Here is a 12,159-nt window from a genome sequence, read left to right as displayed (position 1 = left end):
CTTACAAAATCCAGTCACTTGCAAATAGATGCATACAAATGCACACACAAAGCAGGGACATACAGACACAGGCAAACGCACTGACGGACACACCGCTATCCAAACATACACACACTTCCCCCCCACACACATACACAACGCTAAAGCAGGGACACACACAGCCACATGCAAATACATTCACAGACTCATGCAGATGTCCAGCCGCACCCACCCAAATGCAGATGTACACGCACACACACAAAGCCCTCAATCCCATTGAGTGACAATTTTGGTCATGGCAAGTTCTGCAAGTGTTGCCAAAGTGTAAGAAACAGACAGGCCCCTCCGGGCTCTGTCCGAGGAGTGTCTGACCCCCCAAAGGCGGGGCTATACATTGTTTGGGGTTTGCTATCCTGGGTCCATTTGTCATCAGTGCTTATTATGGGCTGCACCGTGACGTGATGCAGTCCCTCTCCTTTCCCAGGGGGTCAGGCATTGCTTTTGATGACATGTTCGTCTATAATCCCTGACAGTGTAAGGAACTCTCGTCCTTGTCCTCCCTCATATTTGGGACACTGGAGTAGAAAGTGCCATGGTGTTTCCATCTCTCTTCTGTCCTATGGGTTGCACTGTCACTCTCTTCTGGCTTGGGACCATTCTTTGTGCCACCTGATATTCACCTCTTGTTGGTGGTCACTGCTTCCTCCACCCCACTGCCCAATGCACGTGCGCACCCACACCCACACAAATGCAGAGATGCACAGCCACCTGCAAAAACCCCAGCAGACCCACACAGACACAGACCCCAGCATTGATACTCCTTCACAGTCACCCAGATCCTCACAGTCGTGCCCTGCTTGTGGGTGGTGAGCCCTTGAGAATCTGGCCCTCAGCCCTTTGGAAGAGCCGGCCCCACAACAGCCACGTGGGGTCTGGATTCAGGGAAGTTCAAATTCCCTGCTGTCGCCCATGCTTTTCTCCTGAGTTTTGGGGGCCAGCTCCAGACCAGCATCCACCCCTGCAGACAAAAAAAAATCTCAGCGTTGGCCTCTGAGCCACTTTCAGGTTTTTCTTGCCGGGCGAGCGCTAGCTTCCCATTTCCTGGGGCCTCGCTAATTGTTCCTGCTGCCCTTCCCCCCAAGGGGACTTAAATATTAAAAATTCCTTCAAGTGTAAACTCCCCCCTCGCCCTGGAGCCCTTCCCTCCCACCCCCTCTCCCACTTGAGTCGTCAAAACCTACCAAAACTGAAACAAGTGGATTAAGACCAATTAGTGGGCAATGTACATGATGTCACTGCGCTGGCTTGATTGAGGGTAATAGGGAGGCAATCCACTTATTACCTTTTACAGCAATCAAATCAAAAGAGAACACATCATTACACAGCGCTTAGTAAATAATTGCCCTTGGAGCCTGTTAATGCTCTTAAGCATTGTCTCTAGCGCAGAGAGGAACGCTCCGCAGAGCAAGTCACTCCCTGTATTACTGGCTGCGATTTACTGAGCAGGGCAGGCAGGTGATCAATCTCTCAGGGGCCTCCTGTGCCCGCTTGTCTCAGCCTTCAGAGAGGCCTTAAAGGAACACTGCTGAGTTCGGAGCTGTGAGAGTCTTTTATGCGGGCAGTATCCAGGAATTGGGCATCGTACCTTTAAACAGTTTGTGAGCCCTCTAGTGGTGCTCACTGTTTCAGAAGTCACCAGACCGCCCCTCTCCAGCCCCACCAGTGTAGTTCTGTGTATCCGTAGCTGGGCCCAGAGTTAAAATGGTTATTTGGACTTCACTATGTCCATGTGGCTTCTTCACATTGCATTTGCTGGGTAAAGGTGTCACATCTCCAGGTGTTATTCGCAGTTAGCTACAGAGAGCTCTGGGGAGAACAGGGCACTAGGAGTCAGCGTGGCCTGAGTGTTCACCTCCGCTCTGCCAGGAACTCCCTATGTGACCTTGGTCAAGTCACTTCATGTTGCTAGGCCTCAATTTCCCCATCTGAACAATGGCGATAATAACAATTATCCACCTCGCAAGGGGGTTGTGAGGGTTAATCCGTGCATGTTTGTAAGAGTGCTGCAGGTATAAGGCGCTATAGAACGGCTGAGCATTCATCCGGGACACCAAAAGGCACCATTTGGCTAACAGCTGTGGGGATGGGAGAGGAGCTAGAGATAGGGTGCTAGCTTTTTAAGAGCAGGCTAGCCTGGGAACCCTTGGCAGGGTATAATAGATGCTAGCAGGAAGTCAACCTGATGAAGGAAAGAACCACAGATGCTGCCATAAGGCATGAAAGGCCGAGGCAGGGAATCCAGTTTGGGACACAGGGCGCTGGCTTTGTGTCCCCAAGCCTGGGCTGGTTTTACGCTCCGAGTGGCGGGACGTGGGGGGCCTCGCATTGCTCTCATTCGCTCCACCCAGCCTCCTGGACTGCACGGGGCTGAACATGGCCTGGCCTGAGAATATCCACAGCAGGCAGTTTGCAGGCTGTTACCAGGGAGGAAAGGTGGGCCAAGGGATGCAAGCGGAGTAAAGGGGTGGGAATGAGCCAATGGGTTCTGTTGGTGGGACTGGCCTGCAAGGCAAGACAAAGCCCAGGAGAGTCTGGAGCAGGGTGAAATTCTGCACTGGAGCGACTGACCAGAGAGATCTTTGCCATCTCCGGCTTCACCGCTGAGGGGCTGTTTGCCCCTCCCCCCAGTCTAGTGTCTCCCATTAGCACAAGTGGAAACTCCCGGCTTCCAGCTGCACAGATGCTATTACTAACAGCATTACTAGCCCCTCTCTCTCTCCGAGATTAATTCTTGTGACTGGCTAGTCCGGCCTCTCTTGGGCATCACGTCACAGTGTCTACTCCCCAGGAGGCTCTGCTACAGGCCGCTGGGCAAGGTGGACCAGGCTCTGACCCAGCATGGAGGCTCTTATGAGCTAGCCACATTCAGTGAGTTTAGTGCTGATCTGACGGCCCTGGAGTCCAAAGCCCCCTGAACAGGTACAGCCCAGGCAGCAGCAGCATGAGCCTCGTCCACTAACAGTCGCTCCAGTGCAGAGTTTCACCCTGCTCCAGACTGTCCTGGGCTTCGTCTTGCCTTGCAGGCCAGTCCCACCACCAGAGCCCATTGCTGAGTTGACCCATTCTGCACAAAGTGATCCTGGTCCATTCACTACTGATGAAATCCACAGAACTGTAAGGTCGCTTATGGGAAATAGGGTGGCAGAAATCTGTGGAATTTCTGCATAACAAGTGCTGGACCCGCTATTTTGTGGCTGCAGACACTGTTCAGTATCGACTGGGAAACAGGTCCGTCCCACCCTATTGGCAAAAGGCATTATTTTACTGCTTTGGAACTGTAAAGGTAGCAAATGGGATTCTCGTAACTATCGTGGCATTACCCCTTTATCCGTCCTGGGGAAAAAATTGCCTCTATCTTGTTGGCCCAAGGCACGAATATCAAGAAGACCACAACAAGTTGGCTTCGCTCCCAGCCATTCCACGATGGAGCAAATCGTCACAGTCCGCCAGCTTTTTGAGAAGGTTCAAGAATTCAAGCGCCCCGTTCACATTGTCTTTGTGGATCTCAAGGACGTGTTTGACTCTGTGGACAGGGCATTGCTTTGCCTGGTCTTGAAACTCACAGGCCTCCCTGACAAGCTCTGTAGAACATTCTGTCCCGCGGCTCCTCAAGCTGTGTTCTTGTAGCTGGGAAAAGTGAATTAGGTCGAGTGTTCGACAAAGTTGTGTGGTTGCCCCACAACTCTTCCATGCTGTCATAGACTATGTGCTTTTCCAGACACTAAGCAAATGAGGTTTAGGCAGACACCTTGATGACGCGGTTCTGCCAAGGACATAGCTCTAGGTGCTGAATCAATGCACGAACTAGTTGAGACGCTGAAAGCCCTGGAAAGCTCAGCAGCGAAAGTTGGCCTGAAAATTAGTCTTCGAGTTGGCAATTTTGACCATGCTGCGGGCTCTAGCGTCTCAGTGAGCGACCACCTAGTCGAGATTGTCAGTGATTTCACCTACCTCGGCTCTGTTGTTGATAACATGAGTGGCATCAAGGAAGAACTTGAAGCCTGCACTGCAAAAGCATCATCGGTAATGGAACACCTCATTAAGAGCGTCCTTAATAAGTAGAGAGATGAAGCTGAGGCTATACAATGCTTTTGTGGTCAGTATTCGGACCTATGAGACTGAAACACGGATTGAAAAGAAGTTGGACACCGGTCAGATGAAGCATCTCCGAATGATTGAAAACATCCAATGGTAGTTAATTCAAGTTGAACGAAGAGGTCCTCTTCCTAACTAAACAGGTCCCACTCTCTCAAACGGTCACCCAATTCTCTCCAAGGTGGCATGGTCATCTGTGCCGAATGCCTACTGACTGCCCCACGAGAATCATCTTCGAGTTTGACCCAAGGAAAACATGATGGAAAAGACCCCCCCAGAAGACCTAAAACATAATGGCTGGACGGCATCAACAGATACCTGCCCTCATAGGCATCCTACCTCAGAACATGCCAGGTGTGGCTCAGGACAGAACATCATGGAGGCGCATGACGCCCTGGGTGGCCTCTATGCTGTCCAGCCGACAGCATAGAACTAACCTACCTGGCCTGTTAATCTCAGGCAGTAAATTGGACGTATGGGGTGCTTTGATGGACCTGACGTGTGTGGTGCTCTGGCTCCTAGGGATACGGGGAAGGTGGATGGTGCTTGCTGCGGGGCTTGATATTTGTGAACCAGACGCTATGATGAAGCCCAAGCACAGGAAATCCCAGATACGCATATGCCCCCTCAGCACCCTGGAAGGATGGGTTGGATTTGCTATTGGAGGCAGTTCTGCTTGGCTCTGGCTAAGTCTCCCCGCATAGGGATGGTTTTTAACGGCAAATCCAGTTGTGATGGCTTTAGTGCAGGATAGGCTGCAGGGACGGAGCGGGGCTGTGTGAGAACCTGCAGCTCCCACCAAAGGCAATGGGAGTGATCGCTAGTGATTTCTAATGTGTCCATCCCCATCCAGTGTAGACTCCTCTGAGGGTCCAGCTCTTCAGAGCATCCCACCACGCTGGGAATGAAGGAGAGTTCTTGAAAGCCTAAACGACTCCCACCTGTGCTATTCATCTGCTTGGTTCCCAGAGCAGGAGATTAGAGCTGGGGCACTAAGTGTCTGCTTCTGCTAATTGCAGGTAAAGATGCAAAGTGGCTTTGATTTGTGGGGAGGTGGAGAAAGCCTTAGAGCTCCACAGTGCAGTGATCAATACCATGAAGAGAGTGGCTTCTGCTCCTGGAGAAGCCAGCGCGGCAGTCTGGACCGCAGGCTCTGAACCTTCCTGTGTTCCGGTCGCCTGGCCTATCTGGTCTGTTAGCAGCGCCTCTGGCTTGCCGTAAATGGCTTTTTACAGGAATCCGCCTTTTGGTAAGTGTTTCTGCAGGGCCAGATCTGCAGGGATTTGCCGGTGCCCAGCTGCATTCTCAGAGCTCGGCAATGGCAGCTGCCCGCACGTGTTCCAGTCAGCAGGATGCTGCTGCAGAGATGTGCCCTGGAAAAGGAGAGACCCGAGGAGCTGCTGCTAAAGTGTGGGGAGCTCTCAGCAAGGGCGGCCCAGGGCCCAGGAGCAGGAGAAATTACAAAGGGGAACTGGCACCAGGAACAGTCTGGAAGAGAAGCTGCAGGGATACGTCCCTCGTCCTCCGTCTCCTAGAGAAAGGCCCTGAGGGTGGAAACCTGCAGAGAGCTGAGCAGGTCTAACCTATGGCCTCTCTAATGCACACATCCCCAGAGTCTCTAGCAGGGCCGGCTCCAGGGTTTTTGCCGCCCCAAGCAGCAAAAAGAAAAAAAAGCCACGATCGCGATCTGCGGCAGCTCTACCGCCGCCGTTTCATTCTTCGGCGGCTGGTCCTTCGCTCCAAGAGGGAGTGAGGGACCCGCCGCCGAAGAGCCGGATGTGCCGCCCCTCTCCGTTGGCCGCCCCAAACACCTGCTTGCTGGGCTGGTGCCTGGAGCCAGCCCTGGTCTCTAGATCTAGGCTGGATAGTTCAGGACATCTGGGCTGATGTATGGTTCTGGGTGGAGACCACACCCAATAAAGGGAGGGAAGGATAGCTCGATGGTTTGCATGCTGGCCTGCTAAACCTAGGGTTGTTAGTTCAATCCTTGAGGGGTCCATTTAGGGATCTAGGGTAAAAATCTGTCTGGGGATTGGTCCTGGTTTGAGCAGGGGGTTGGATTAGTTACCTCCTGAGGTCTCTATGATTACATGTTTCAGAGTAGCAGCTGTGTTAGCCTGTATCCACAAAAAGAACAGGAGTACTTGTGGCATCTTAGAGACTAACACATTTATTTGAGCATAAGCTTTTGTGGGCTACAGCCCACTTCTTCGGATGCATATGCTGTAGCCCACGAAAGCTTATGCTCTAATAAATGTGTTAGTCTCTAAGGTGCCACAAGTACTCCTGTTCTTTTTATGATCACATGGGGGTTCATGCCAGGTCATGTGGAGCAGACCTGGACAGAGGCTCCCACAGCTCCTGTGCCAAGAGTGTTAACCTCTTGGCGCTAGTTGTGACGCAAGCTCACGCTGCTTCTCAACACCTGCCATCCATGCTCTAGGAGATGAGCTCCCAGTGTGCTGGGCTACTCTTACAGCGCTGCATCAATCTCCTTGTACTTAAGACACAGAGGCTGGGTCAGGGAGGCAGCATGGCCTAGTGGCTCAGCACTGGACTGGGAGTCTGGCGACCAGAACTCTGGTCCTGCCACTGCCCTACTGGGAGGCCTTAGGTCAATCACTTCCCCTTGCTGTGTCTCTGTTTCCCTCCCACCCTTTGCCTTGCCTATTTAGGCTGTAAACTCGCCAGGGCTGTCTCTCTTTGTACATCTGTACAGCGCCTAGCACAATGGGGCCTGATCTTGCTTAGTGCTACTAGGTGCTACTTCTATCCCAATACTAATAATAGTCCCAGCTCACTGGAACCAGCTCCGTGCAAGTCTAAGCCCAGGGTCACATGGTTGGGGTCACCAGCAGGGACCGCTCAGATGGCTTGGGGCATTTCCTGAACCATGCTCGCAGCTCTAGGAGCCCAACCTCCAAGTCGCCGTCTCTCTACTTGAAGTTAAACAGTTGTTGCCGAGGGAGTCCCATCCTGCCTGTCATCTCAACCCCCAGCAGGAGGGAGGTGCCAACAGCATGAAACAAGCCTGGCCAGGTAGGACTGCACAGCTGACCATGCCCCCCTCCTCCAAGACCATGTGGGGCGGCAGGGGTAGACCCAGATCCTCCCGCTCCAAAAGCACCGGCCCTGCCCTTAGAGGTAACCAAGAATCCCTGTCAGCCGTTGGCAGTACAGGGCGTCTGACACAGAGCTCAGAAGTACAGATTCCAAGCAGTAGAGGGTGACAGCGACACACACACACACACACACGCACGCCAGGTGATTACAGTATTACTGTAGTAACAATATGTGGCACTTCGATAGCAGCCTTTAGCCCACAGTCTCACAGCTCTTTGCAAACATTGGTNAGAGTAGCAGCTGTGTTAGCCTGTATCCACAAAAAGAACAGGAGTACTTGTGGCATCTTAGAGACTAACACATTTATTTGAGCATAAGCTTTTGTGGGCTACAGCCCACTTCTTCGGATGCATATGCTGTAGCCCACGAAAGCTTATGCTCTAATAAATGTGTTAGTCTCTAAGGTGCCACAAGTACTCCTGTTCTTTTTATGATCACATGGGGGTTCATGCCAGGTCATGTGGAGCAGACCTGGACAGAGGCTCCCACAGCTCCTGTGCCAAGAGTGTTAACCTCTTGGCGCTAGTTGTGACGCAAGCTCACGCTGCTTCTCAACACCTGCCATCCATGCTCTAGGAGATGAGCTCCCAGTGTGCTGGGCTACTCTTACAGCGCTGCATCAATCTCCTTGTACTTAAGACACAGAGGCTGGGTCAGGGAGGCAGCATGGCCTAGTGGCTCAGCACTGGACTGGGAGTCTGGCGACCAGAACTCTGGTCCTGCCACTGCCCTACTGGGAGGCCTTAGGTCAATCACTTCCCCTTGCTGTGTCTCTGTTTCCCTCCCACCCTTTGCCTTGCCTATTTAGGCTGTAAACTCGCCAGGGCTGTCTCTCTTTGTACATCTGTACAGCGCCTAGCACAATGGGGCCTGATCTTGCTTAGTGCTACTAGGTGCTACTTCTATCCCAATACTAATAATAGTCCCAGCTCACTGGAACCAGCTCCGTGCAAGTCTAAGCCCAGGGTCACATGGTTGGGGTCACCAGCAGGGACCGCTCAGATGGCTTGGGGCATTTCCTGAACCATGCTCGCAGCTCTAGGAGCCCAACCTCCAAGTCGCCGTCTCTCTACTTGAAGTTAAACAGTTGTTGCCGAGGGAGTCCCATCCTGCCTGTCATCTCAACCCCCAGCAGGAGGGAGGTGCCAACAGCATGAAACAAGCCTGGCCAGGTAGGACTGCACAGCTGACCATGCCCCCTCCCCCAAGACCATGTGGGGTGGCAGAGGTAGACCCAGATCCTCCCGCTCCAAAAGCACCGGCCCTCTCCTTGGAGGTAACCAAGAATCCCTGTCAGCCGTTGGCAGTACAGGGCGTCTGACACAGAGCTCAGAAGTACAGATTCCAAGCAGTAGAGGGTGACAGCGACACACACACACACACACGCACGCCAGGTGATTACAGTATTACTGTAGTAACAATATGTGGCACTTTAATAGCAGCCTTTAGCCCACAGTCTCAGAGCTCTTTGCAAACATTGGTCCATTAAATCAGTGTGTAGCCCTGCCAGTCAGCTCAGCATTATTGCCTGGGTTTTACACAGGAGAGAGTTGAGGCACAGAGTTAAAGAGCAAGTTTTATGTGCCTAACTCCCATAGACATCAATGGGAGTTAGGCACCTAAATACCTTTACAAATCTGGCCCAAAGTGACTTGCCCAAGCTCACATAGCGAGTCAAGGAAAGAACCCAGGAGTCCTGATTCCTGCTCCTCTGTTCTAACCACTGCCTCTGAGAGTGTGCCAGTGCTCAGCCGCTTGTCCCTGCTTTGAGACAGCCCTAGGCTGATACCAAAACCCCCGCAGCAGTTGAGAGACCCGACGGGCCAGTCCATGTGCTGTTGTGTCTGGGCTGCGCCCACAGGGAATTAGGCTCCTGCAGCCATTCCCCTGGCAGGGCTGACACGCTGCCTCTCGCGCACGGAAGGGCGGGCGAAGGTGGACAGGCCTGGCCCATTCTCTGGGAATTTTGGCTGGCAGATGATATGCTTGACTGTGTGCTGTGAAACCCGGCATGTTTCCTGGTGTGGCGTGGGGCCCGTGTCCTCATGGCCAGTGGTTCCTGTTGAGCTGGGGAGCGTTGCTGTTGGAGATGTTGGACACTGCCTGTCTCCTCATGTTCCTCCCTTTCTCTGCTCGGTGGCACACAGCCCCATCACCCAGTGCTTCCCAGAACATGGCCAGTGCTAGCATGGCTCTCGCGCTCCAGCACGTGTGGCATGGCCTCGGTGGTGGTCTCTGGAGCCCCTGCCCCTGTGCCAGGGCACACTGTTACCCGGCTATTCTCGCCTGTGCTTCATGGTTCCACTTATGAGTTAGAGCTGGGTGTTCAATCTGCTAATTAGCCTTCCAAATACCCCACATTGGCACCCAGACACTGCCACCAGGGTAGGCTCCTAGACTGAGCATCCCAGTGGCCACCCTCCACCCAGCAATTCCCCTTCTGTGGGGGCGAGAAACCTTATGATCCCCAGAGCTGGCTGCCCAAGAAATGACCGGAGGGAGCATCCAGGAGCTTCTTTCCCAGACAGAGGAAAAGGCTGGAATTGCCTGGGTTAGGATTTAAAGCTAATGGGCTCACTGCTGCAGTGACGAAGGGCATGAGTTTCCATTCCACTGCCGACCCTTTGTGCCACGGTGTCAGTGAGTCTGGCTACTGGGGCATTCCCCTGGTGCAGCAGGAATCCTTATGTGGGACACAGCCAGGGTAAAGGCTACTTGCAGCTCCTGGCATAGGGGAGCATGTCTACACTGTGGCTATTCCTGGGGCTGGGACAGCCTGGCCTTGGGGCTGCTCTAATGTACGCCGGGGCAGGCCCCATAATGGGGGAGCACAAAGGAGTGCTGTGATGCATGGCTAGAAACGGTTAAACAACCTGCAAAATAAATAACCCTCAAAAGACATGTGGGGAGATCATGTTTGTGCTTTTGTGTATTTACATATGTATGAGTCGGGTCCACAATGTAATCAACAGTCCCTGTCTATGCCCTATTCTGATAATTCAGAGGTCAAAGGAAGATCCTAGCATTTAAATGAATTGTAAACACGGGATACCTTGGTATTCATCTCTCTTTGAAATGGATAGCAAATAATCTGTGAATGGTGGAGGAACAAGCAAATTGCCTTATGTTAATTCTATAGCTAAGTACCGATGATGGACTTCCTTCAAAATCATCCTAATTACCTTTTGTTCCGCGAGGAACTCGCAACTTGTGAAAAGACATGAATTGTATAAAAGATCCTTGGGTCCTGATTCTGTCATCTCAGATCCGCTTAGGCTTCATCAGGGGGCGTTTGAGTCACAAGACTGAGGTCCCAGTTATGCTGGTCCACCCTGAATGTGAGATTTGGACATTGGACTATAACCTATGAACTGAATTCCAAAGGCACTCTTTGCAACTACGAAGCTCACCATCTCTGCTATGAATCTGCACCTCAATGAATTGAACTCATGTCTGTATGTGTATCGATCTTTTAACCAGACTCTTTCTTGTTTTTTAATAAATTTTAGTTTCGATAATAAGAATTGGCTGTAGCATGTATTTCGGTAAGATCTGAAACATTCGTTAACCTGGGAGGTTATGTGTCCGATCCTCTGGGATTGAAAGAATCTTTATATGATGAAATAAGGTTTACAGAAATTGTCATCCTATTCGACATGGGTACGTGGATGGAGGCCTGAGTCCGGATCACTTTAAGGGAACTGTGTTGTTTGGAGTTCTGAGTAACCAGTAAGGTAATACAGAAGCTGTTTTATGCTGGCTTGGTGAATCTAAGTATTGGAATATCCACCAGCTTTCTGGGGTTTGGCTGCCTCATTCTTTGCAGTTCACCCTAATTGAGTGACCGTAGCTGGCTCCCCGCGAGGACCGCAGTCACAAGTGTAAAGCCACTTATGCCCCCCCTTGGTCCCTGCACCCAAGGGAGTCACCCACACCTGAGAATTGGGGCCTAAGAGTTGATATTAAACTAGTATGTTTCCTAAACATCTGTGGTCGTCATGGGAGGAGGGCAACTCCAGCTCCCCCGGCCAGATGTGGGGAGAAGAGGGCACGCAGACCTTGCTCCCCCTGTTAGTCTCTGCCATGGGAATGGCCCAGCCAGGATCTCTCTCCCCCTTCCACTCCCTCCTAGCCCTCCTCTCTGGGTGCTCCCAGACACAGCAGTGGCTTCATCCATTAAAGTTGCTGATCAAAAGAGAATAGGATTCATGGGATAAGTGGAAACACCTGCCTGAGTTCAGCTGCTGGTAGGCGAGCTGTCTTCTCATGTCAGTTTTGTCCCCAGGCCCACAGCTAGCCAGGACAACGTGGGAAGACAGAGATTGGAATGAGAATGAAGACCTGGACTGGGGGAACTCGCTCGTGGGCAAGTCAGGAGCTGTTAAAATGCACATAAAGAATTGCCAGACTGGGTCAGACATAAGGTCCAGCGAGGCCAGTGTGCTGTCTCTGACAGTGGCCCATTCCAGATGCTTCAGAGATAGACGTGAGAAGCCCATAGTAGGCAGATATAAAAACCACAAAATCCCAGGGTCATCAACGGCCATAGAAATGCCCTGGGTCTGATGGTCAGTGTCACAGCCAGCAGGCGTTTGTGCACACACAACTGTCCGTGCACAACCAGGAGCGTGTGAGCTAATCCCTGCTTTGCACATGGACTTGGCTAACTAAGCAGCGGTGTCCATAACCTGGGGTTTGCACACCACGCAGGGCTGGTTATGGAGGCCAATGCAACTCAGTAACAGTATATAAAAATAGCCAGCAACATGCCCTGTATTTTGGCTAGGCAGCTTGCTCCATCATACCCAGAAACTGGGCACCTGCGTCCCCTCCTAGCCACAGCACCCAGCCCACCTCACCCTGTGGCATCACCCCAGTACATGCCCTGAAACACGCTGCAGG

This window comes from Trachemys scripta, chromosome 20 (assembly GCF_013100865.1).
Source record: "Trachemys scripta elegans isolate TJP31775 chromosome 20, CAS_Tse_1.0, whole genome shotgun sequence".
NCBI classification, from domain to species: Eukaryota; Metazoa; Chordata; order Testudines; family Emydidae; genus Trachemys; species Trachemys scripta.
The sequence above is the reverse complement of the archived record's forward strand: the minus strand, read 5'-3'. Positions refer to the sequence as shown.